Below are 25,998 nucleotides of genomic sequence, written 5' to 3'. Positions count from 1 at the left end.
TTCTACATGAAGCCTCCAAGGCCTAGGAGCCAAGATGGCGCCGACCGCGCCGACCGCGCGTGCAGGAGACCAGAGACATCGCCGATCTCACAGGCGGACGAAGCATCCGACGGCCCAGAGCTGCTGGAAGAAATGGATCATTTGGACAATCACAGCCTGTCTCCGGGGGATAGAGGTAAGAGGCTTGCTGATTTCCCTGCTCACTCTCCTGACAAACAGCCTCCCTCTAAGAGACAGCACAGCGCTGGGACTGGTAGTTCCTCTTTAGCACAACCCCAGGCACAATCACTTGCTGAGTTCCCCTCCACAGATAGCCCTGCCTCAGAACACAGTATGAAGGCGATGTTAATGTCACTCCAAGCTGAACTGCATAGAGAACTTAAAATATCTGTTAATCAAATCCAGGATACTGTTAATGCTTTTGAACGCCGCACTGAGCATATTGAACAACACCTGTCTGAAGCCACCAATGCGCATAACAGGATGGTTGATTTACAGGATGAGCAGGCTGCAGCGATTTCCCAAATGCGATTAAAAATCGCAGACCTCGAAGATCGCTCACGCAGGAATAATATAAAGATAAGGGGAGTATCCGAATCTTTAGCTACTCCAGATATAATCCCGTACCTGCACCAGTTATTCCGCAAGATTGTCCCATCCCTGACGACACAAGATCTACTCATAGATCGGGCGCACAGGCTGCATAAGCCACAACACCTCCTACCCTCAGTGCCCAGAGACATTTTAGCGAGAGTACACTTCTTTCATGCTAAGGAAGAAATTATGCGTGCTGCGAGAGCCATGCGCACACTGCCAGAGCCCTTTACCAAAGTGCTATTGTTTAATGACATCTCTGCAACCACGGCTCAAGCTCGCAGAGCGTTCGCCCCAGTTACAACCATCCTGACCGAACAAAAAGTGGCCTACAAATGGGGCCATCCCACTAAGCTCCTGGTGTCCTACCGGAATCAACAAGTGGCCATCTTGTCGCCAAAGGAAGGTCTTAAGCAACTACACAACTGGGGTATGACCCCCCAAGCGCCGCCGCCTAACACGCCCGGTATGAGATCATCCTCAAGAATGACTACGCCCTGGGACTCTCACGCTCTCACATAATCTGATCCTGCCGGGGTCCCTGCGGTAATATATATTCTTAGAGATATGATTATATTATACTGCCTATGTTTACTGTTTAATGTGTTACATCACCTATATACAGTGATGCTGTGGAGGAGTGGAAGCGGTTGTGATACCCCTTCCACGCTCCTCATTTTCTTTTGATGTGCTACGCACATCCACTGGTTTGATTCACCTGATAGTTCCTAACACCCTACCTTATAACTAGTCCCTTTTTTGGGTTTTTAGTTTTTCTGCTGTTCTTGTTATTATTCTAGCGTTTTTTTTCTGTTTTTTTTTTTCTCTTTTCTTTTTTGTGTGTGATCGCATAGCTAGCTACAGGTACCAGGTCAGGGCGTTCAGTCTCACTTGAGGGCTGCCTGACTTGGTCACCCCTCTCAGCGGTTACGTTACTAGTGTGCCAACTTACCTTAGCCATTGCATATTGCTCTAGTCCCCTCTTGTTGTCACGCATCCCTACAGTGGAGGTGATCTCTCTCGGTACCGCAACAAAGATTCATAGCAGGCCTCCTACCCGTGGGAAATGTCGATTAGAATAGTCTCATTAAACGCAAAAGGCCTTAACGGCCCCTTTAAGAGATCCTTACTCTGGCGAGAAGCATTAGCCCAAAAAGCAGATATTTTATGTGTTCAGGAAACGCATTTCTCTGAGCTCAACTCCCCAAAATGCTCTCACAGGCTATTCACCCACTACTTCCACGCTCGATCTGAAAAGAAAACGAAAGGTGTGATGATTGCTGTACGATCATCCATATCATTTTCCCTCACACATATTGAACAAGATCCAGCAGGTAGATACTTGATCCTATCAGCCATATTTAACAACCAACCTCTGGTCTTGGTCAATCTTTATGCCCCGAATACTGGTCAAAAAGAATTTTACAGGTCCATATTGAGCAAAATTCAGCCATATCCCAAGGAACACCTAGTGATCTGTGGAGATTTTAATGATGTTCTTGACACCCAGCTAGACACCTCTAACACGAAGCGCAGACATTCCACGGCTATCTCCAGTGTGGCTCTACAGGAGGACCTCCACGATCCATGGAGGTGCCTCCACGGTACCGAGAGAGATTATTCCTTTTGCTCGCATGCCCAAAGATCATATTCTCGGATCGATCTCTTCTTAGTCTCGAAAACGACACTACAGAAAATTAGTCACGCCAAGGTGGGCCTCATAACTTGGTCCGACCACGCTCCAGTATCGATCACCATTGCCACTTCCCCACCCGTAGCCAGACATACACTCTGGCGTTTGAATTCCACGCTTCTAAGTACGCCGGAGACTCGAGAATTGATCCGATCCGAGATATCACTATTTTTTTACTCTAATCTTGATTCTGTCTCTAGTCCCACTACACTCTGGAATGCTCACAAGGCGGTCATTCGCGGAGTATGCCTCAAATTGGGTGCACAGGAGAAGAAAAAAAGGATGGCAACGATTGAATCCTTTCTAAGGAAAATACGTAGTCTTGAAACTACAAATAAAAACGCTCCTTCCCCCCACATTGCCAAAGAACTTAGTACTCTGAGGAATGACCTTAGCTCATTTCTTCACAAAAATTTTGATTTTTACCTAAGAAGGTTAAGACTCACTTGGTACTCCCAAGGTGATAAAGCGGGGAAACACTTGGCACAACAATATAAAAAAAGAGCCGCACAGAATAGGATCCCCTTTCTTTTAAACCAGAAGGGTCAGAAAATTAGCAATCCCAAAGAAATAGCCGAGGAATTTAGCCTTTTCTACTCTAAGCTGTACAACCTCTCCAGCTCCCCTTCTGAACCGCACCCTGAGGTGGGGAATATATCTGGATTCCTGGACCTACTTCAGCTCCCCTCACTCTCCCCAGAGCAATTAGAACTTCTATCCCGGCCTTTTACCCATCAAGAACTTTCTGACGTAATAAAGGATCTCCCCCTTCACAAAGCTCCTGGGCCTGATGGGTATACTAACGGCTACTATAAAACCTATTTGGACCAATTGCTACCTCATCTATGTGCCACACTTAATGATTTTTTAGCGACTGGGAAGATACCCTCAGAATCCCTAGAGGCGGTTATCACCACCATTCATAAATTAGGCAAACCATCCCATGACCCCGTAAATTATCGACCCATATCTCTGCTAAATACTGACACCAAACTTTATTCAAAACTTCTAGCCACCAGGTTGGCGAGCTACATTTCCACCCTGATCCATCCAGATCAGGTGGGTTTTATCCCCTCAAGACAAACCTCAGATGGAACCCGTAGAATAATTAACATGCTCCACTGGGCAGAGCATCATCAAATGCCTTCTCTGCTAATATCGTTAGACGCAGAGAAGGCATTTGATAGGGTCAACTGGCTCTATTTGAAAATGGTTCTTCAAAAATTCGGCATTACGGGCAAATTCCTCCAAGCCATACTAGGACTATATTCTACCCCCAGTGCCAGAGTCCTGACTTCAGGACTACTCTCATCTCCCTTTCTGATTACGAACGGGACTCGTCATGGGTGCCCTCTTTCACCGTTAATCTTTGCGTTAATGATAGAACCGCTAGCGCAAGCCATTAGATCCCACTCGGACATCAAAGGTCTGGAAATCAACCAATGTAGCCACAAAATTAGCTTATATGCGGATGATATAGTCATTTGGCTCACCGACCCAGTTCAATCTCTCCCCTCGCTTTGTGCTCTTCTACAAAGTTTTAGCCAAATATCTTTGTATAAGTTGAACCACTCCAAATCGGCAATGCTAGGCATATCCCTTCCCACTTATCTTAAAACGAATATATCGTCCATCTCTCCCTTCTCCTGGGCACCCAACTCTTCCGTGTCTTATCTGGGCATCCAACTGACTTCCCCAGCATCCTTGATGTTGCGTACAAATATTTCTATTTTAACCCAGAACTTCAGGAGACTGCTACCTCACTCCTATCTGTTAAAGCTTCCTGGGCAGGAAGAATTGCATTGGCTAAAATTTTTTTGTTACCGCATATTCTCTACCTGTTCAGAACTTTACCTTTACCTATTCTGAAACCTGACATGGCTGGTTTACAAAGGATTGTTAATAAGTTTATATGGGCGGCCCACAAAGCACGTATTAGATCCCCATTGCTGAGCATCCCGACTAGATATGCTGGGATGGGAGTCCCGGATCTCAGGGAATACTACAAAGCCACTATCTTGGACCAAACCAGGAAACTATGGGATCCAACCTCATCTCTGCCATGGACCTCGATTGAAATTGCAGATATGTCGTTTCCTCCATCACATTTACTTGCAGCCATATGGATGGGTTTACACCCCATACACTCCCTCCTTCCAACGGTCAAAGCCCTTACAAACAACTGGAAAGCAATCGTACAGTCCACGGGTGGCCTGCACATCCAAGCTCTATATCAGCTACCACTTGCCTCCATTTCACTCTTGTCCCAGGATTTACCGCTCCATAGCTGGGCCTCAAAAGGCATAAAAACCCTCGGAGACTTGTTTCAAAATGGTCACCTAAAGTCCTTCATTCAACTCTCTAGAGCCTTTAACATTCCTAGTAAAGACTTCTACATCTACCTACGGATCCGTCATGCTATCTCTTCTGTACATACGTCGGGCAGTTCTTTGACTAAGGACATAATACAAGCATTTACATCAACGATCAACAAACTAAGGGGTATTTCATACTTCTATGGTCTTTTGACAAAGCCCAGCCCGGAACGCTCCACTCCGGCGATTGTATCTTGGGAGCGAACTTTACACCTACAAGTTTCCCCAGCGACCTGGTACCGGGCAATCCGTTTTTCAGCAGTAGTATCCAGAAATGTGTCACATTGGGAGACTGTGATGAAAATTCTTTACAAGTGGTATTACACTCCGGCTAAATTAGCGAGGATTTTTCCATCCCAATCTAGAAAGTGCTGGCGAGAGTGTAACCAAGACGGACATATTTACCATATTTGGTGGGAATGCCCGCCCATAACTACCTTCTGGGCCGGAATTTCCTCCCTCATCCAGAGCATAACAAGTGTTACTGTTAAGCTGGCACCGCAGACGGCTCTCTTTGGTCTTGACCTTACATTTTGGCCCTCTAAATTTCACACCATAATTACTCACACACTTATAGCGGCTAGACTAGCCATTTCCCATCGCTGGAAGCAATCTTGCTCTCCCTCCATCCCAGATGTAATCATAATATTAAATGAACATATGCTGATGGAATTCATGTTTGCGAAAGCACATATGAAATTGGGTAAATTCTATGCAAACTGGCAATACTGGTTGCAAGACTCTAGAGCTCAGTTACACTCTTGATCTTAATATTCTCACTTGAGCCCCTCCGCCAATGTTTTCTTCTGGGTGGGGGGGGGAAACCCATCTGACCCCTATAGGGCACGAGACTGAGCCCTCTGCGGTGTGCTTGCTTATAGCATATAAGTATTCCTCTCTTTTTTTCTTCTTTAATGACATACTCACCGTTTCTCCGCTCATCCTCCACCTTCTCTTTACCCTTTTTTGGATGCTCTGAGGGGGAGAGAATTGAGGCAGCCTCTCCCCCCAGTTATTCCTTTCTCGCTAGAGTATCATGCTCTTATGCCTAATACCTCTATATCCCACTCTTCTTTCTCTACAATCTGCTGCACAGAACTACTCTTATGACATGTTAAGTTTGTTGGCATTGACAATGCATTGTTTCCCTCGACTTTTATGTGATTTGAGCTGTACATGCAGTTTTATGCTCAATAAAACTTTTGAAACTCAAAAAAAAAAAAAAAAAATAGAGTATCTAGATATAATAATGACTATTAAAAATTGTACAGATTGATAACATGACACTGGTACTCAAATACACCCCATGATGGTGAATGGGATTTGTTTGATTTGCCTCAGTACACGATCATCCTCTACATGTTTTGTTGCCATAAACTGCTTCTTTAGGAGGAGCACAATATACAGTCTATAAATAGGGTGATAAGATTGACACATTAACCAGTTCCTGACAAGTGCACGCCGATGTACGTCAGCAGAATGGCACGGCAGGCATATTGGCGGACAGGTACGTCCAATCTTTAATGCGTGCTGGTCGGGACCTCTGTGAGTCCGGTTGCGGGTCCCGTGGACTCGATCACCGCGGGCATACCCATGATCATCTCACGGGGCTGCTGAATGGAGAGATGCTGTTGTAAACAGCATCTCCCCGTTCTGCCTAGCAACTAGTGATGCTGATCTCTGCTCCATGTGATTGGAGCAGAGATCAGTGTTCACTAAATGAAAGCCCAGCCCCCAACAGTTAGTAACACACCCCTAGGAACACTTGACCCCTACACTGCCACCCACTGGTTAATCCCTTCACTACCAGTGTCAATTACACAGGAATCACGGCATTTATATAGCAGTGATTGCTGTATAAATGACAATGGTCCCAAAAATGTGTCAAAAATGTCCGATGTGTCCACCAAAATGTTGCAGCCACAATAAAAATCACTGATCGAGTGCGCATGCACGAGGGATCCAAGATGGCCACTAGCGCTTGATCCCCGCACCCCCCTGGACCAACGGAGCTCACAGAGCGGCCCCGCACAACCCAGGGAGGTAACTCCACACAGTTTCTGCCAGCTAAATACCCAGGGATCCCCCCCAGATGACTGCCACCGCGACCAAACGAGATCTGGGGCCACAATTTGAAGCGGCATCCCGAGCAGGGTGTACCAAGATGGCCACCGCGGCTGAAGCACACAGGTAGCCTCATGCTCACAGCGTGGACAGCAACACAGAACACAGGCAAGTTCTCTACCCGGCCATCCTGAATTACACCCCTGTCCTACATGGGAACTTCCCCCAGCTTGGCACCCCCTCACCGGCCTCCACAGAATCTCTCATAGGCCTGACCATGGCCGACCAGGCCCTATCTCCCACGGACGCATTTAGGCCCTCTCTCCCGGGCCTCCCCCCAGCAGAACAGCCCCTCCAGGAGCAAAACCTATCCACAACGGACCTTTTTGTAAAGCTCTCTATGTTGTTGGAAAGGGGATTGGCCACCACAGCTGCAAAGATTACTGGTGACATCAAATCAGACCTACAAAACATTGGCCACAGAATAGAGGCGACAGAAACTAAACTGGACATTACTGCTGCAGTCTCTAATCAAAACTCTGACATGATCCACTCCATACAGGATCAGCTAGACACCGCTTTATCGCGCATCGACGACCTTGAGAACAGGTCGAGGTGATACAACTTCAGGATCAGGGGGCTACCGGAGACAATCACGGATGTGACTGCTGCTACCCAAGACCTGATCAAATCCCTATTGCCCAACATCGATCCTCTGCGCCTGGAATTAGACAGAGCTCATAGAGCCCTGGGCCCCCCCAAGAAAGATGGCCTACCCAGAGACATAATCGTTAAACCGCATCATTACGCAGTTAAAGAAGAAGTGATGAAACAGGCCCGGACCTCTACCCAGGTGACATGCCAGGGTCATGCGATTCAGATCTTCAGTGTTATGTTATCAATGTGTACAATTTTTCATATTATTGTATATAGATGCTATATTTTTAATTTTGTTTTAATAAAGAAACTTTACTTTTAATGGATGTCATATCTTTTCAGGGTACCACGATAGTCCATTTTCTCTTTTTGTCCTTTTTGCTTTGGAGACTCTCTTATGGGGAACTGTCTCCTTGCACCCATTTCTTCACTATTGCTATTTTGGATGATGGTACCCCCGTAATGATATTTTACCCTATTTAACTGGAGGTTTCCCTATTCATACCTCAGAACTGGTAGTAAACTACAAACTGTATTTTTTGAGTTTAGATACATGTTTAAGTTTTTTTGTTTAGGAAATGCATTATATAAATGGATAGGATACTGGTGAATAAATCATATGCAGACAGTAAAACTATAATGGGGGAGGTGTTATGTGATGTACTGTACCACAATGCTTAATGTTTGAGAATTATTCTTTACATTGTTTATAAATATAACTGTTTCAGTGTTTATAAATGGCTGAAATTCAATCTTTGCAGATGTCTCAAATTTAAGTGATACCCTTAACATATGTGGATTTGCCATCTACATTGGAAATTGGGTTTAATAAGGAAAAATGTGAGGTTTTACACATGGGGGCTCAGAAGGCAGGTAGTCAGAGAAACAAATCAGTACACAGCTACTGTATATTAAGGCACAACATTGTTGTTGTTATTTATTTATTTTTTTAATTATAAGAAAACTCTGAAACTATACTTGAGTGTCCTTGTGAACTCCAGTACATAACACATGCAGATAATGCAATAGCCTTTTGGTTCTTTTTTTGTGGGCCAAAATTGTAATTAAAGGTATGCAGTGAAAAACTGTGAGGCATGCCAATATGTGTGCCATCAAAAGAATTCTGTGGCTGAGTCAGATGGTAGGACATATACTGTAAAATTATTTATTAATTGTGGGACCAAATGTAGTGTATGGGATGATTTGACCATATGTGACCATGTTGGCAGTACATCATGCTCCCTTAGTGTTTGCTTTGGGGAACATAAGAGCAACATACTAAATGGTATCACCAATTATTCAGACATTTAAAGACACTTCAATACAACAGCAAAATGGATATATTCAATGGGATTTTTGCAGTCTATGGGTATAAATATAGCTATGGTTTTGAAATGTTTATATAGTGTGACCTTGTTTTTTTTTTCTCATACCATTTAATGTGCCTAAAATAGTGTTTTTACATTTTTTTATGAAATTCATGAAATATCTTTAATGGATCGGTTAATGCATTATTACCACTCTGGCAGACGTGAGTATGAATAAGTAGGAAGTTATTTATAAGGAAGAAGTCAGTTTGATAGTTTCAATCCCCTTATGAAGACATGAGCTTAAACCATAGTTGGTTGCTTTTCAACTTCTTCAGTTCTGCCACCTGTACACCTCCCTATGGACCAGAGATATTTTGACATTTCTGTTATGGACCTGTTTATTCGGCCATAAATTTGTCATTACTTAAAATAACAAAGTAATACATATACAATATCCCTCTCTTGATAGATAGATAGATAGATAGATAGATAGATAGATAGAAAGTTTGATGGGATAAGGGAAACACTTTATTAGGGCTGATTAGGACAAACTAAAAGTTAAAAAGGGATTAAATAGAAACAAATTGTATTTGAAACAAAAAATAAAATGTTTTTCATCAGGCTGATTTAACTAATATCAACAGTAGATTGAAGCTCCTCTCTTTAATCTGCAGATTAAGGAACATTTATATAGATCCATAGATACAAAGGTAACAGTGTTTGGATCTGAGCAGTTTTGATAAACATTGTGTCGAAAAACCTTTTTTTAACAGCAGCAGCTGCTAGATCTGCTGTATTTACACAGCAACTGCCAGTTTTAATTTTAAGAGCCAGAAATGGCCTGTGTACTTTTATGACTTTTTTTTACATGTGTAATATGTCCAGTGTCCTTAACTTGTTAACAGCTTCCTGTCCACCTATAGGCGGTGGAAGTGAAGCAACACTGATGTGGGTTAACATATCTATACATCACCCCCCATTGGAAGTGCCTGCATGGCTCACAGAGTGCGCTCCCATGAGAAAGAGCATTGAGGCCACTGACACAACCTTATCTCTAATTACATCTACAGAACATATACATGTGGTAGGTGTTACTAAGTGGTAGAACACTCCCCCAAAAATGTTCTTGTAATACAAGTTTGCAGGCAGACAACTCAGCAGGATCCAATTTCTGCATAGCATTTGAAGCCAGGGAAAGACTAAACGTGAGGGTGAAATAAATGAAAACTCTAGCTGAATTATATGACATCTTCTAGTTGGCTACACTTTAGCTTTAAACTGAATATTATATATCACTATTATGGAGATGCTATGTAAATAGATAGATAGATAGATAGATAGATAGATAGATAGATAGAGTGTGTTAGCAAAGTGTTTTTTTTTTGTGTGTGTGTCTGACACTTACAAACACACAATTTAATGTCCTGCTGGAGGCTTATGCAATGCATTACAGGGGATTTAGCACAGTTTACGTCCCAGAGAACAAGCACTAAGAGGAAAAAAATAGACAGGCAGACTTTGGCTGTGCGGGAATGATGCTTGCTTTTCCAGGCTCTGCTGAAATGTTTATTTATAACTCCCACTGTCTGGCAGAATCCTTGCCAATCAAAACACTTGAAGGATTTTCCAACTGGTTGGGAGCATTCCATTTCAAAAAAAGCTTTCTTTTAGGGGGGTCAGGATACTTGATATGAGTTAAGCTGTAAAATTAGTTTCAGAACAGTGGGTCATCTAAACTCAAGTCAGCTTGTAAAAAAAATAATAATTATTATATATATATATATATATATATATATATATATATATATATATATATATATATATATATATATATATGTAATAAACCTCCTGGACGGTGTGTAAAGAAAGCAAATATACAGATAGATATATAATATGGAAAATGAAGCAATGTATATAGTTATTTTCTTAGTACAAAATACTGTATGTTTTTTTCTTCTTCTTGTTCATAAATAAGGCTGTGTAAACTAACATTTTTTTCCTACTGGATGATGTTTTATTAAACACTAAATAAAACTAATTTATAAATGGGATAAAGCAGATTGCATGTGTGTTGTAATTGTACATTATGCTTTATGTTGCAGGCAGAGGTATCGTATTCCTGTATCTTACTGAATATAAAGTAAAACAGTATACTAGATTCAGTCTTTTGTAGATTACCATTGGTAATGGTTTCTGGGGGGTTCTAGAATATCATTCAATAAAAAAATAAAATAGTAAGCAAAAGATTGTACCAGTGATTGTTTATGTAATACATATACCAATTGTCCAAAAGATTAGAATAATTTACTGATAACCGATCTAAGCAGGACATGCTAATTTTCCTACACCTTTTAATTTCAATTTTTTTCTTCAGTTGTTGAAATTTGAATGAAAAATGTTTGGTTCTCTGGTTTTGGACTAACTTAAGGCTTCATGTAGTCTTGGCCATCATTTACCGCAGCCACGGGAAACCACAAAACATGGTTGAACCTCACCTAACCACAGCAGCTACTATACTATGCAAAAAGCCTATGTGTACATTGACACATAGGCTTTTATGGAGTTGAGTTTAAGGCCTCATGTACACTGCTGCTGCTAAACAGACATTTAGGAGCAGTTGGGCATTTTTTTTCAACTGCTCCTGAACTCTCCTTTATGCTATCGTATCAGTACATGTACACAGGGTCATTTGTTTCTAGGCAGTTGACATTAGAGGCTTTTTTTGGAACACCAAAAAAATGGGTTCAGAAGCTGAGTTTAGAGGCATTTCAATCGCCAAACGCTTCTAAACACGGCTAAATTCAGTAACTCGCGTTTAGCTGCGTTTCGTTTAAAGGCATTTTTTTGACTATTTAAAAATATATATATATATATTTATATATAAAAGCAGCATAAAGCATCAAGACACGACATGTAAATGTGGCAAAAGGGACGTTTTAAATGTGGTTTACTATCTGTCAAGTTAAATCATTCAGGAGAGGTTGTAAAAATGTCCTGTGTGCATGAAGCCTGAGAGCTTTGACCAAAAAATGGCAAAAGCTTCTAAACTCAAGTTTAGGAGCTATTAGTGTAAGGTTTATAAGGTCTGAATGTTTTTGTCACATGGAATCTGAAGTCGTCAGGAGCTGGACAACCTCAATTGTGTCTACCTCTAAATCTATGAATTTTCATGACATCATGAGCAGGCCTAAATTCTCTTTCATTGTACTGAGCAATTTTAGCAAATTGACAGGAAAGAGACTGCTAGTTCTTGCAGCACCAAGATATTTTGTAGCACTCCAGTATACATATTTTAAAAGAAATTATCAGCTCCTGGGAAAAATCTGAAATGTGGTTTGTTGTGACATGCTACACTATCTTAAATAGGTGCAAATTTCAGTACACAGAGGGGGTTTGTCATGGGAGGGATGCCTAACACAGGCATCCAGCACAGAGTAAACAGATCAATGGGCTGCACTAAAGGAATCAGGCTCAAAGGTAAGTGAAAATGTATATATATTTATTAAGGATAAAGACACACATGTAAACCAAACACAGCAAACCATGAACAAGCAAGAATGCAAATAATACACAGCAACCCCAAAACCCTAACCTAACTAACTATATATACACATGGAAAGGGAACACATATATAACAAGGCAGGGATGAGAGACAAGGGGAACAGGAGGCCAGATGGAGGAAGCAGAAGCAAGGGGAGCCAAGGCAGGATTCAGGGGACAAGTCTCAGGAACCAGGTACAGGAAACAGAGGACAGGGCAGGAAGCAGATCAGGAACAGGTTTCTGGCAACAGATCAGATCAGGCAGGGACAAGACTTGCAGGAAGGAATTCTGAAGCACTGAGCCTCAGTGAAGGGCAGGCTTATATACTCCCAGCAATTCCACATCAGGTGCAGCTAGATCACTAGAATGTCCATTTGCTGGGAGACACCCGCTGGTGACCACCAGAACTGCAACCTTTGATGGCGAAAGAAACAGTGACACCAGCAGGCGATCCAAGCAATAACACTGTTCCTGACAGGGTTATTTACTAAAGGAAAATCCACTTTGCACTGCAAGTGCACTTGGAAGTTAAGTCGCTGTAGATCCAAGGGGGACATGCAAGTAAAATAAAAAATAGCATTTTAGCTGGCACATGATTGAAGGATAAAATCAGCAGAACTTCTACTCATTTCATATTTTAGATTTAGGGCGAATACACTTTCAAGTGCACTTGCAGTGCAAAGTGGATTTGCCTTTCGTAAATAACCCCCAGAGTTTGGAACTTGATTGATTGTCAGCGTTTGGGTTCAAAAAAGCAAAATATATGTGAAAATACACCAATATTTGTTGCTGCATAATGCAGTTTAACCACTTCCCGACCAGCGCACGACGATGTACGTCGACAGCATGGCACGGGCAGGCATATTGGCGTACATGTACGTCCAATATTCGTTGCCGCCGTGCCATCGGGAGCGCGCCGCCGGCGGCGCGCTCCCGCGCTGGTCGGGACCCCCGTGAGTCCAGTCGCGGGACCCGCGGACTCGATCGCCGCGGGCATCCCCGCGATCGTCTCACGGAGCGGCCGAATGGAGGAAATGCTGTATAAACAACATTTTCCCATTCTGCCTAGCAACTAGTGACGCTGATCTCTGCTCCATGTGATTGGAGCAGAGATCAGTGTACACTAAATGAAAGCCCAACCCCCCCACAGTTAGTAACACACCCCTAGGAACACTTAACCCCTACACTGCCACCCACTGGTTAACCCTTTCACTGCCAGTGTCATTTACACAGGAATCACTGCATTTATTTAGCAGTGATTACTGTATAAATGACAATGGTCCCAAAAATGTGTCAAAAATGTCCGATGGGTCCCCGACAATGTCGCAGTCACAATAAAAATCGCAGATCGCCGCCATTACTAGTAAAAAAAAAATAATAAAAAATTATTAATAAAAATGCTATAAAACTATCCCTATTTTGTAAACGCTATAACTTTTGCGCAAACCAATCAATAATCGCTTATTGCGATTTTTTTTACCAAAAATATGTAGAAGAATACGTATCGGCCTAAATTGAGGGAAAAAATGTTTTTTTATATATTTTTGGGGGATATTTATTATAACAAAAGTAAAAAATAATGCGTTTTTTTCAAAATTGTCGCTCTATTTTTGTTTATAGCGCAAAAAATAAAAACCGCAGGGGTGATCAAATACCACCAAAAGAAAGCTCTATTTGTGGGAAAAAAAAGGACATCAATTTTGTTTGGGAGCCACGTCGCACGACCGCGCAATTGTCAGTTAAAGCGACGCAGTGCCGAATCGCAAAAAGTGGTCTGGTCTTTGACCAGCAAATTGGTCCGGTCTGAAAGTGGTTAAAACACACAGCTTGTAAACTGAAGGGACCACATGAACTTTCCATAGGAGACTTTGCACAAAAGTTTGGAATGTGTCTGAAGATATTTGTGCCAATTTAGCTGGAAGAGCCCTTGTAGGATTGGTACTGATGTTGGACAAGAAGCCTTGGCTCACAATTACTATTCCATCTAGTTTTAAAAATGTTCAACAGGGTTCAGGTCAAGGCACTGTGGTTATTGACAACACTTCCTTTTGATATCAGCTGCTTTCATTATGGTTATTACAATATGAATTTTTATTATATACACAGCAACTCCTTTAATAAATACACGACTCCTATCAATATAGGTGCACTCACCGGCTCTCCCAAACAGCTGCTACAGGCAGCTTAAAGCTGTTCTTGGTAGATGACCATCCACACCTGGGTAACACTGTCTCACCAGTTGCCACCTCACCTTCAGGACTACACAAACAAAATTCCCTCTAAAGATTGAGACTACTGTTTGGCAAAGAAACAATTGTGGGCTTTTATATATAAAACATGATTATAATAGCTTTATGGATACAAATACATAAAAGACACATAAAACCAATGCAAATAGTGGCTCAAACAATCATGTATACATTTGTAGATAGTCAGAAAACCTTGACCATAGTAACAAACAATGCCTATGTATCTGTGAGCTATTATAATCATTTTTATATATATATATATAAAAAAAACACAGTTGTTTCTTTGCCAAACAATAGCCACAATCTTTAGAGGTAATTCTTTTGTATAATATGAAAGGGATGATGGCTAAGCCATAGCATTGTGTCACAATCAGGTGTCAGGCTCAAAGACTAGTTGCTATAGCAGTAGGGGAACTGCCACCAATCAGCAGGATAGGTACACAGGCTTGGTAATTATTATTATTATTATTATTATTATTATTATTATTATTCACCTTGGTGAATGACATAGGCTTACCTGAAGTGTGGAAAGTATTAACTGGTGTTCACAAGAGCTCCTGATGATGGAGATGGATTTTGCTGCATGTTAGTACCAGGTAACGGTCTTTAGGATAGCCCCAGCAGGAGGTGAGCAAGCTGTAGACCAGTAGCGGATAAGCAGATAGGGATCAAACAGAAATGTAGTCAGTAAACAAGCCAAAGGTCAATAACAAGTATCTGCATGTTGGGATCAGGCAGAAGTGTAGTCAGGGAACAAATCATAGGTCAATAGTGGAAGCAAAATATAGATGACAGGAGGGAAGAAAGAGAAAGATACCGGCTGGAGAGAGCACAATAATCCAGCAAACAGAAAGTGCAGAGACATGGATTAAATCAGAAAGCTCATGGAAGAATAAAAAAGTTCAGGGTTCAAGACAAACAAGGCTCCAAACAAGATCATTCAGGAATCATCTCAGGCTCTGTCTAGTATACCAGGTAGCTCAGCAAGAAGAAACATTGACTGCCACAGCAAAGGTTCTGGGTACAAATCCAGACACTGACAGTGCTCCCCTCCTCCCAAGATGTCCCCTGGAGGTTTTGAGGCTAGGTTTGTGTGGAAACTCTGGTGGATGTATCTTGTTCATCTAGGGGCATGAATGTTCTCCTCAGACTCTCAAGAATTTTCTTCTGCCCATATCCTTCCCATTGAACCAAATATTGCAATTTTTTCCACTAATCAAGAATTTTCTCCACCACAAATTCGTCTTGACCCTGTACCTCAACAGGTGGAGAAGGTGGAAGAAATATTCCAGAAAAAGGATTTTCACGCAATGGATTGAGTAGTGATATGTGAAAAACAGGGTGAATCTTCATACTGTCTGGAAGTTTTAAGCTAAAGGTGACCGGATTGTTATAAGCAAACTCTGCCATAGAAAGATAGCCCATCCAGTCATCCTGAAGATAGCTGACAAAACATGGAATGAGCTGCTCCAATGTTTGATTGGTTCTCTGTACGAACATTTTTCCAAAATCTTGAGGTAAACTGCACTCCTCTGTCAGACACCACATAATCAGGAATTCCATGCAGTTTAACCGCTTCAGCTTGGAAGATTTGGCTGCAAAATGACTGGGCCATTTTTTGCTATTCGCACTGCATCGCTTTAACTGACAATTGTGTGTGTTGTGATATGGCTGAACCGGAGTGACTCCATCTTTATAAGTTCATATAAGGTTAACTTGGGTTAATCTGCTAGTTAGTTTAAAGTTCTGTATTTACAGACTGTAGCAGTTTCCTATAAAGCATACATATAAGAAAATATAGTGTGTGACTTTGCACCCAAACAAAATTGATGTCCTTTTTTCCCACAAATAGAAATTTCTTTTGGTGGTATTTGATCGCCTCTGCGTTTTTTATTTTTTGCGCTATAAACAAAAAAAGAGTGACAATTTTGAAAAAAAACGATATTTTGTAATTTTTGCTGTAATAAATATCCCTTTCTTTTTTAAAAGAGCTAATTTTTTCTCATTTTAGGCCGATATGTATTCTTCTACATATATTTAGTAAAAAAAAAGCGTATATTGATTGGTTTGCGCAAGTTCTAGTGTCTACAAAATAGGGGATAGATTTATAGCATTTTTATTAATATTTTTTTACTAGTAATAGCAGTGATGTGTGATTTTTAGAATGACTGTGACATTATGGCAGACACATCGGACAATTTTGACACATTTTTGGGACCATTGGCATTTATACAAAGATCACTGCTATAAAAATGCATTGATTATTATAAAAATGTCACTGGCAGTAAAGGGGTTAACACTAGGGGGCGATCAATGGGTTAACGGTGTTCCCTGGGAGGTTAACTGAATGGTGAGGGGACTGACTAGAGGAATGGACAGATCGTGGTTCCTAGCTAATAGGAACACACAATCTGTCATTCCTCTCAGAACAAAACATGGATTTGTGTGTTTATACACAGACTTCCGTGTTCTGTCCCTCATGCTCGTGATCGCTTGTGGGAGGTGGTCATCACGACCGTCAGCCACGAGCATTGGCAACCCAACTGTGCAGCAGGCATGCGCCTGCTATCCCGATCCCTTGAGACGACGTATAGCTACGACCAGGGCAGGACTTAGGGTGGTGGGGGCCCCTGGGCTTGAGTCACTTTCAGACCCTACCTTCTATACATTACTGTATTTTTCGGCATGTAACACACGCCAGCGTATAACATGCACCCCAAGTTTATAAGGAAAGTTTAAGGAAAAAAACGTACATTTAAATGCCCATCAATGCAACCATTCATTCAGTCATTTGTAGCCTTGTCATTTGCAGCCTTGCCCCAGTGTCATTTGCAGCCTTGTCATTGCAGTCTTGAAGTTTAAAAATGGCACCGCCGAGATACAGAGTGCCGTGTATCTCGGCGGCTCTCGGGTCCTCTCGGAGGCTCTCGGCAGCTCTCAATGGCTCTCGGGTCCACTTGGCGGCTCTTGGGTCCTCTCGCAGTCCTGAGCAGAGCCGAGAGTAGCAGAGTGTGCTCGGCTTGGCTCACAGACACGCCCAGTCCCTGCGTTATGTCCATCATAGGGCGGGACTGGGCATGACTGTGAGCAGAGCCAAGCCGAGTACACTCGGCTATGTATTTCAGCGGGGCCGATGGGGGCTCCTATTGGGTGGGGCCCATGGGCTTGAGCCCAATCAAGCCCAATGGTAAGTCTGGCCCTAGCTACGACAGGTTCATGGGATCATGCCGACCTTAACCCAGTATAGTGAAGGCGGCTGGTTGGCAAGTGGTTAAAGATCATAAGTGTCCAAAAGTGTCTTTGTATGTATGCCATTAATGGTATCCTTCACTGGAAACACCAGGACTCAACAGGGTTTGAAAGGGTGGTCTACATAGTTTTGGTCATATGTCAGTTTGTTGGAAATATACTGTAGTATAGGTCTACAGAAAGTCAAAGTGTGTCTATGTATACAGTTTGCTATACACATATAAACACACATACTGTATATGCAAGCACAGACACTTGTAGACTTTTTTTGAATTTTTTAAAGTGTTGTTCAATATACACTCACTCTTGTCTGTGCCTTGCTCATCTGTTTATAATATCATAGTTGGATTATTTGTTAGAAAATACTATAGGAAGTGAAGACACACCATCTTGCCAGTGGAAAATCTGAGGTCTGTAATGCTAACACAAGAATCGTAGGTATAAGAGGCTGCCTTCCGGGTATATTCAAAAACAGACTGTCCTAGAAACAGTATGCTTCTTAGAAGTGGGACGCTAGGTAATAAGGCAGACATGTGAGTCAATAAACAGTACTGTAAGGAATTGGCTCACAAATCCATCCAGATTTAAGGGAGCTATTCATTCCATTTTCTAACTTATGTAGTAGTATAAATAGGCTCAGGTGAAGGAAAAACTTTGAAAGGGATCTAAAAATGAAAATACTGATTAAAAAAAATTATGATAATAATAATGGTCAATAAAAATACACATACATTTATATTACTGGATTAGAGATCCCATTAACCACTAAAAAAAATTCTGCTACATCTATAACAGTCACTGTTGTAGAACTACATATACAGAAACCATTCTTTTACACAGAATTTGGGTATTTTGTGTGAAAAATTCAGAATCTACAGCACACAGGTACTGTATGTTACTTTAAGCGCTAATTTTGCATATCCATTAACTACAAGTTCAAGTAGCGTTGTTTTTAACTACTTATTACACCTTTCCTGTGATGGAAAAGTTAAATAAGGATGGTATTGGTTCATCTAAGCAACAAATATGTTTAGTTGATTTTCTTTTTTCTAGCTTCAATTAATTAACCTCTATGTATATCTGTGTGTTCATATGTTTGCTCATCTAAATTACCTAAGATTGTCTCTGTGGCATTAAACTGTACAACTGTTTTCTTTCATAGGTACCAGTCCCCAGCACTATCTCCAAGCTTCTCCTGCACCTACACACCTCAATCTCCACTAATTCCTTTGTAAGGGTTGTCCACAAATGAGAAAAATAATTGATTTCCTGTCCCTAAAATGTGTAAACCCAACTTTTTATATTCCTGATACATCCCTGCTGCACCATGAACTTGTATGAAAGAGTAAGGTTCTCTCTTTACATTGCTTCATTTGTGTGAAATCCCTGGAGTTCCTGACAGTCCCTCTTCTTTCCTATCAAAAACTGACCATACTAGGCATGAGAGCACAGCTGAGCATGCTCTCCTCCAATGATCTAACTTGTCCTGACACGCCCCCCCTACACAGTCATTTACTAGGAAGACCAGTGTACTGCTGTTTCTCTAATTTTCTGAGCTCTTATGCAGCTGGGAACAGAGGGAATGATATCATGTAAAAAAAAGGGGAAGAAGTATTTATAATGCTTTGTAGGCACCTCTATGGCTTACACTCTGTGGTCCAGAAGTGTGGGATTAAAAAAAACAAAAAACATACTCATCTAGGTGCATGCAGCATCTGTTATTGCAATTGTATTGTCCCGCCTCTACATTGTGAAGTGCTGTGCACACTGTTGGTGCTATAGAAATCTTGTATGCTAATAATAACCTCTAAGTCCCAGAAATGAGCCATTAACCACTTCAGCCTGGGAGGTTTCATCCCCTTCCTGACCAGAGCATTTTTTGATATGGCACTGCATTGTTTTAACTGACAATTGTGCAATTTTTCCCACAAATAGAGCTTTCTTTTGGTGGTATTGGATCCTCTCTGCGTTTTTCATTATTTGCACTTTAAACAAAAAAAGACAGACGTTTTTGAAAAAGAAACTATATTTTTCACTCTTGCCATAAAATATATCCAGTGAAAAAAATCTAATTTCTTCATCAAATTAAATCAATATGTATTCTGCTACATGTTTTTGCAAAAAAAATAAAAAATCCCAATAAGCGTATATTTATTGGTTTGCACAAAACTTATGGAGTCTGCAAACTATGGGATAGATTTATAGACTTTTTTTTTATATTTTTTACTAGTATTAGCTGCAAACAGCAATTCTTAGTGGGACTAATACAGTGATCAGTGCTAAAAAAAATGCACTGTCACTGTATGAATGACACTGGCAGGGAAGGGGTTAACATCAGGGGTGATCAAAGGGTTAAATGTGTGCTTAGGGGGTGCTTGCTAACTGTGTGGGGGATGGTTTGACTGGAGTAAGAGAGAGATCCTGATTCCCGCTCAGCAGGAACAGAAAATCTCCTTCTTTCCCACTGACAGAATAGCGATCTGCCTTATTTACATATGCAGACCACTGTTCTGTCTCTCTACGAAGGATCGCCAAGTTCTCAGCGGACATTGCAATTGCCGGACCAGCTGATTGGCTCCTGCTGTGTCCAATCACAGCAGGAGCAGGTTGTCAGTGGCGTGCATGCCCCAGATCCAGAGGAAGCGAACAGCATACAAGAACATTGTTTCCTGCAGCCGGCCAGCCCTTCCGCGGTATATGTGCGGTGGGCAGTCCAGAAGTAGTTAAAGACCACAGATTGCTTAGTTCTCGTTCTTCAGTGAGCAGAGAGCTGGTGACTGTGACTGCCTCTCCACTCTGCCCCTACAGTGCTTACAGGAAAGCTGGGCTGTGGAGGGGGTGGGATCACCTGGCTAAGGCTCTTAACAGAATGCTTAGAGGGTATTCCAACAACCAGTTAGACATCTGGGTGTATCCCAACATTAAAGTTTGGATCCCTTCAGAGTCTGGACTGGCTGAGCGATGTCAACAGACAGCTGACTTTAATCCACTGCTGGCTGAATACGGATCACAGGAATGCAGAACTAAGTGCACTCCTGTGACACACAGGAGAAGTAGTACTGAAGGAGCATTGGTCCTATTTCTCCTTTAACTACAAATCAACATAATGACATAGCACAAGTTTGGCTTGTATGGTCTCTGGCTACAAATTGCTGTTAATTACTGGCATTAGTGATCTGTAGCCATGATAATTCAGTAGGTCACAGCTTACTTTCCCTGCCAGGCTGTGTGCTCAGCTAAGGATCTGCTGTGGATTTTTGAGGGAACTTTGTGCTTTTTTCATGACTTTTGTGTGGTGGACCATCCTAAAATCTATTAGGATCCATGATGATTTTTTAAAACCTAAAGGTTGTTTTTTTTTGACTGGACCTGAAAGGCATGGTGTGAAATATGGCAGAAACATCATTTTTTTCATGGCATGGGATTCTCAGCCAGTAAATGAATAGGGTTGGGTGACATCATATGTTGTCAAGGATGTTGCGAATGCAAGAAGGAAGCTGTCATATTAAGTAATGGGCGAAAAGCCCTACTATGTATGATGTTTGGTACCTGCTGAATGGGCTAAAAGTCGGACGTTCTAATGAATTCCTCAATAAGCAAAGTTTGGTCCAAACCTGTGCTCAGACCTAACCGGGAGCTCATCCCTACCCATAACCTAACCTTCTCATGAACTGGTGGGTTTATAGAAAACCCCACAATATTCTTTGCTGGACCTGCCACCAACTGACATCTGGAGACCCTGTGCCAAAGCAGGATGAGCTGATGGAATGTGACATGGGCTAGTGTTGCTCCATGTATGAGCATGTGGCCTGTACTACTAAAAGAACCAGCTCACATTGCTAAATGGTGAGCCATAGCAACCTCTAGCTAATGTGTGGTTCCCCCATTTTTCCCTATACCATGATTTATTCTACAGAGTACAATGTAATTCAAAAGTCCCTTATACAATGTATCAATCAGTCCCAGGTGTCTTAATTTCATCTCCAGTACAATCTTTCCACAACTGTATTAGTAATCTCAGGATTGGTGGAAGTGTTTTACTGTGCGGCACACATGCAATTGTGGAAAGATTGCACTGAAGATAAAATAAGTACACATAAGACTAATTGATACATGTTGTAAGTGACTTTTGAACTACATTGATTGCAATCGACTTATTATGTACGATTAGTAATCTATTACACATGAATGACCCAGCATTATTTATGTAGATATGTGATCACTATTGATAACATGATATTGTTTATTCAAATTTTTATCACTTTATGATATGCAGGGGGGTGCACTAATTAATTTGTTTGAATGTAGGGATTGTGTAATTGGAAGAGCTCCAAAATAAGCTCACAATGGAAGCAAAATGGCATGTATTGTTCAAGCACAGAACAACAAATGTTCACCTTCAGCAAACTGGCTTCTGAAAATTCAAATTCAGGCAAATACATTTGTTTATAAACCATAATAACTACTAAGCAATCATACTGTACCAATACCAACTGATTAATCAACTGTATTTTTCATGAATTTAGAGTAGTCAACAAACTAAAATAGGATGACCCATTGATTGTTATAACTAACTCCGGACAACAACTTTTTTCAAAAGTTTAGCTTCCTGAAAAACTTTTGGTAATTATGATGGATCCATTCAAAATGAATGTAATATAATTTCAGAATGACTGTATCAAGTAGAAATCTTGAGAAATGTGAAATTACCTTTTAAATAGCATACTATATTTAATCGCATAATGTCTGACATGCTGCCTGAGTTCAACAGAGCTAAAAGTGTTTTGCTGCTGACTTTCATTTGTACTCAGTGTCTGTTACATCTTGCTGCAGTGCCTAGCAATAGCATTGATAGATTTCAGTTGCCCTGATACCTTTTTTTCCATTTTGGCAATGTCCTGGTGAAACCTTTAGCCATGTTCGACAATGATAGCACCTAGTTTTTAAAGAAAAGTCCAAAACTGAATGCAGATAATTAATCTTCAGTGATATGTTGAACTTCATGGTCTTGTTTGCTGTAAGATTTTTGTCAACAAGCTAAATATACTATATATATAAAATATATATATATACACAACCTTCACCTTCCTTGTTCATTGATTCACACATTTTTGTTTATCAGTCTGAGATTTATTTGAAGGCAAAATTGTGAAGCAAGGACAGAAACATAGAAGAGTGATGGCAATGAAAAGACCAATGGTCAACAGAGTCTGTCCCATTTTTAATATGTTTTTGATATTTTTTGTTACCTTATTTGTACCAAACATGCTTGAATCCACCTACTGTTGACTGACGCAATACCTCTGCCGGAAGTCTATTCCAAGCATCAACTACTCTTTCAGTAAAATAATATGTTTTAAAATTAATTTAAACTTTCCTCCTACTAGTTTGAGGTCATGTGACTGTGTTCTTGATCTTGGCTTAATATTGCCCTCCTGAACCTTATTCAATCATGTCTCCTCTCTCCCTTCTTTCCTCCAGCTTGTACATGTTAAATTCCTGAAGTCTCTACTAATAAGTTTTGTCCTTCAGACTTTTCATCATTTATGTTGCCCATCTCTGTACTCATTATATCTTATCAATATCTTTTTGTAAGTGAGAACTGGACACAGTGGGGTTGATTTATTAAAACTGGAGGGTGAAAACTTTGCTGCAGCTCTGCAAAGAAACCAATTGGCTAACGTGCACAGCTGCACCAGATTTTGCACTCTTCAGTTTTAGTAAATCGACCCCAGTATTTCAAATGAGGTCTAACTAAAGATCTATAGAGGAATATATAGAGAGGAATCAGGACCTGTTTTCTGCTGATGGGGTTCTGGTGATGCAGCTTACAATTCTATTCACTTTTCCCACTGCCTGGCCACACTGTTTGCGCATTTTGTAATAATCTGAAATAAGTACTCCTAAATCTTTTTCCTCTGTTGTGCTGGCCTACACTGTACCCCTATACTGTACTCTATCAAGGGATTATTTTCCTAAGGGCATTATTTTACATATACTGTAGAAACACTGCATTGACCAATTTTACAGCAATACCCAATTATGTTCCATGTTACAGTCACCTCCAGGAATATCAACTCTAATGCATTCTTTCTTATATCATCAGCAAAAAGACATATTGTACTGTACATTACCCACCAACCCTTTGAAAAAAATATCTTCATTGGGCCAAAAAGTGGTTTGTGTGTAACCTACTTTTCAATAAAATGCAACTTTATTTCATGGCTGTCCCATTTGCATACAATATTCTTTAGAAGAGGCTTCCTTCTGGGACAACAGCCATGCAGACCAATTTGATTCAGGGTGCAGGGTATGGTGTGGGAGCACTGACAGGCTGACCCCCCACCCCTTCAACCTCTGTAGCAATGCTGGCAGCACTCATATGTCTATTTCCCAAAGACAACCTCTGGATATGACGCTGAGCACGTGTACTCAACTTCTTTGGTCGACCATGGCGAGGCCAGTTCTGAGTGGAACCTGTCCTGTTAAAGCACTGTATGGTCTTGGCCACCGTGCTGTAGCTCAGTTTCAGGGTCTTGGCAATCTTCTTATAGCCTAGGCCAGTGATGGCGAACCTTGGCACCCCAGATGTTTTGGAACTACATTTCCCATGATGCTCCAGTACACCGCAGAGTGCCAGAGCATCATGGGCAATGTAGTTCCAAAACATCTGGGGTGCCAAGGTTCGCCATCACTGGCCTAGGCTATCTTTATGTAGAGCAACAATTATTTTTTTCAGCTACTCAGAGAGTTCTTTGCCATGAGGTGCCATGTTGAACTTCCAGTGACCAGTATGAGAGAGTGAGAGCAATAACAAAAAAAATTAACACACTTGAGACCTTGTAACACTAACAAGTCACATGAAACCGGGGAGGGAAAATGGCTAATTGAGCCCAATTTAGACATTTTTTACTTAGGGGTGTACTCACTTTTCTTGCCAGCAGTTTAGACATTATTGGCTGTGTGTTTATTTGCGGGGACAACAAATTTACATTATTATACAAGCTGTATATTCACCACGTTACCTTGTAACAAAGTGTCATTTCTTCAGTGTTGTCACGTGAAAACATATAATAAAATTTTTACAAAAATGTTAGCGGTGTACTCAATTTTGTGAGATACTGTATGTAATAACGGTACAGTACTTGGTATATCCAAGCTGCATTCCAAGCAGTAGAGCCTCTACTTCATTTAGATATTGCAGTTGTACTTAGTATACTGGATGTGCTTGAACAACATGTCCAAGTTTTCATATGTTTCTGTTATGTTGTGAAGCATAGCAAACAGGTATTGCAAACTACAAATTATTTTTATAAAACAATACATGATAGGTTAAATTACAGGTTATTTTCATTATTAGCAGCCAAAATATCTATATGATACACCAAAAAGTGTTCAGGCAGCAAAATCTTTCTTGTCCAGTGTTACATACTGTACTCCGCATGTTTTCTTTATTTAAGCAAAAGTCAATATCTAAAATGATGAACTATAACTATATAACTATACTGTACAGTATATCCTCATAAGAGCTCATACATCAACTTTTTAGCTGCTGTCTCATAGACACTTGATACCACCTGAAACTCAATACTGATAAAACCCCATTATTATCAGTATGGTGCATACAAACACTTTTGTAAAGTAATGCATTCTGGGAACACTGCAGATAAATAGCTGCATTTTGTATACTGTATTTTATCCCACTATGAAAATTTTATGACAATACCTTTATCCTTATAGGGTGTAAATCTATTTTACCCCATCTGTCAGTTTCTTGCAGCAGTTTTAATTATCAATGGCATTTGATTTTTATTTTCATAAGACTATATATGTTGTAGATTTAAGAGTTGTCATAAAGCCAACAGCAAGGCTCTTTATGGTGTCCTTAAAAGCATATTTTTCAGTTTATTTCTCTCCTTTAAGCCAAAAGACATATGCAATTATTTAGAAATGTCTGACCTTGAACATTTTCCAGCACATCAATGTATCTGTGTTACCATGTACTTTCCTGAGCCCTATGTGATTTTCTTCCCACTTGTTTGAAGTTCACTTGAGGAAGTCTTGGCATTCACAAGATTTAGTTCTGATTTTTAGAGCCCAAAGTTAAATCAACAAAGTTTAATCTAAAATTGAATATATTTGACCATAGCACTATATTTTCCAGGGTGTTTCACAGGTTTTACCATAACATGGCTAGGTTTTGGCTTTCAGGTGCTTTGTCACTAACGTTGTTAGAAAACAGCAGTGGCATTATTTTATATATAT

Source organism: Lithobates pipiens, unplaced genomic scaffold, assembly GCF_037356315.1.
Source record: "Lithobates pipiens isolate NorthernLeopardFrog02 unplaced genomic scaffold, aLitPip1_a1.2 Scaffold_3, whole genome shotgun sequence".
Classification (NCBI taxonomy): domain Eukaryota; kingdom Metazoa; phylum Chordata; class Amphibia; order Anura; family Ranidae; genus Lithobates; species Lithobates pipiens.
Note: the sequence above shows the minus strand (reverse complement) of the source record.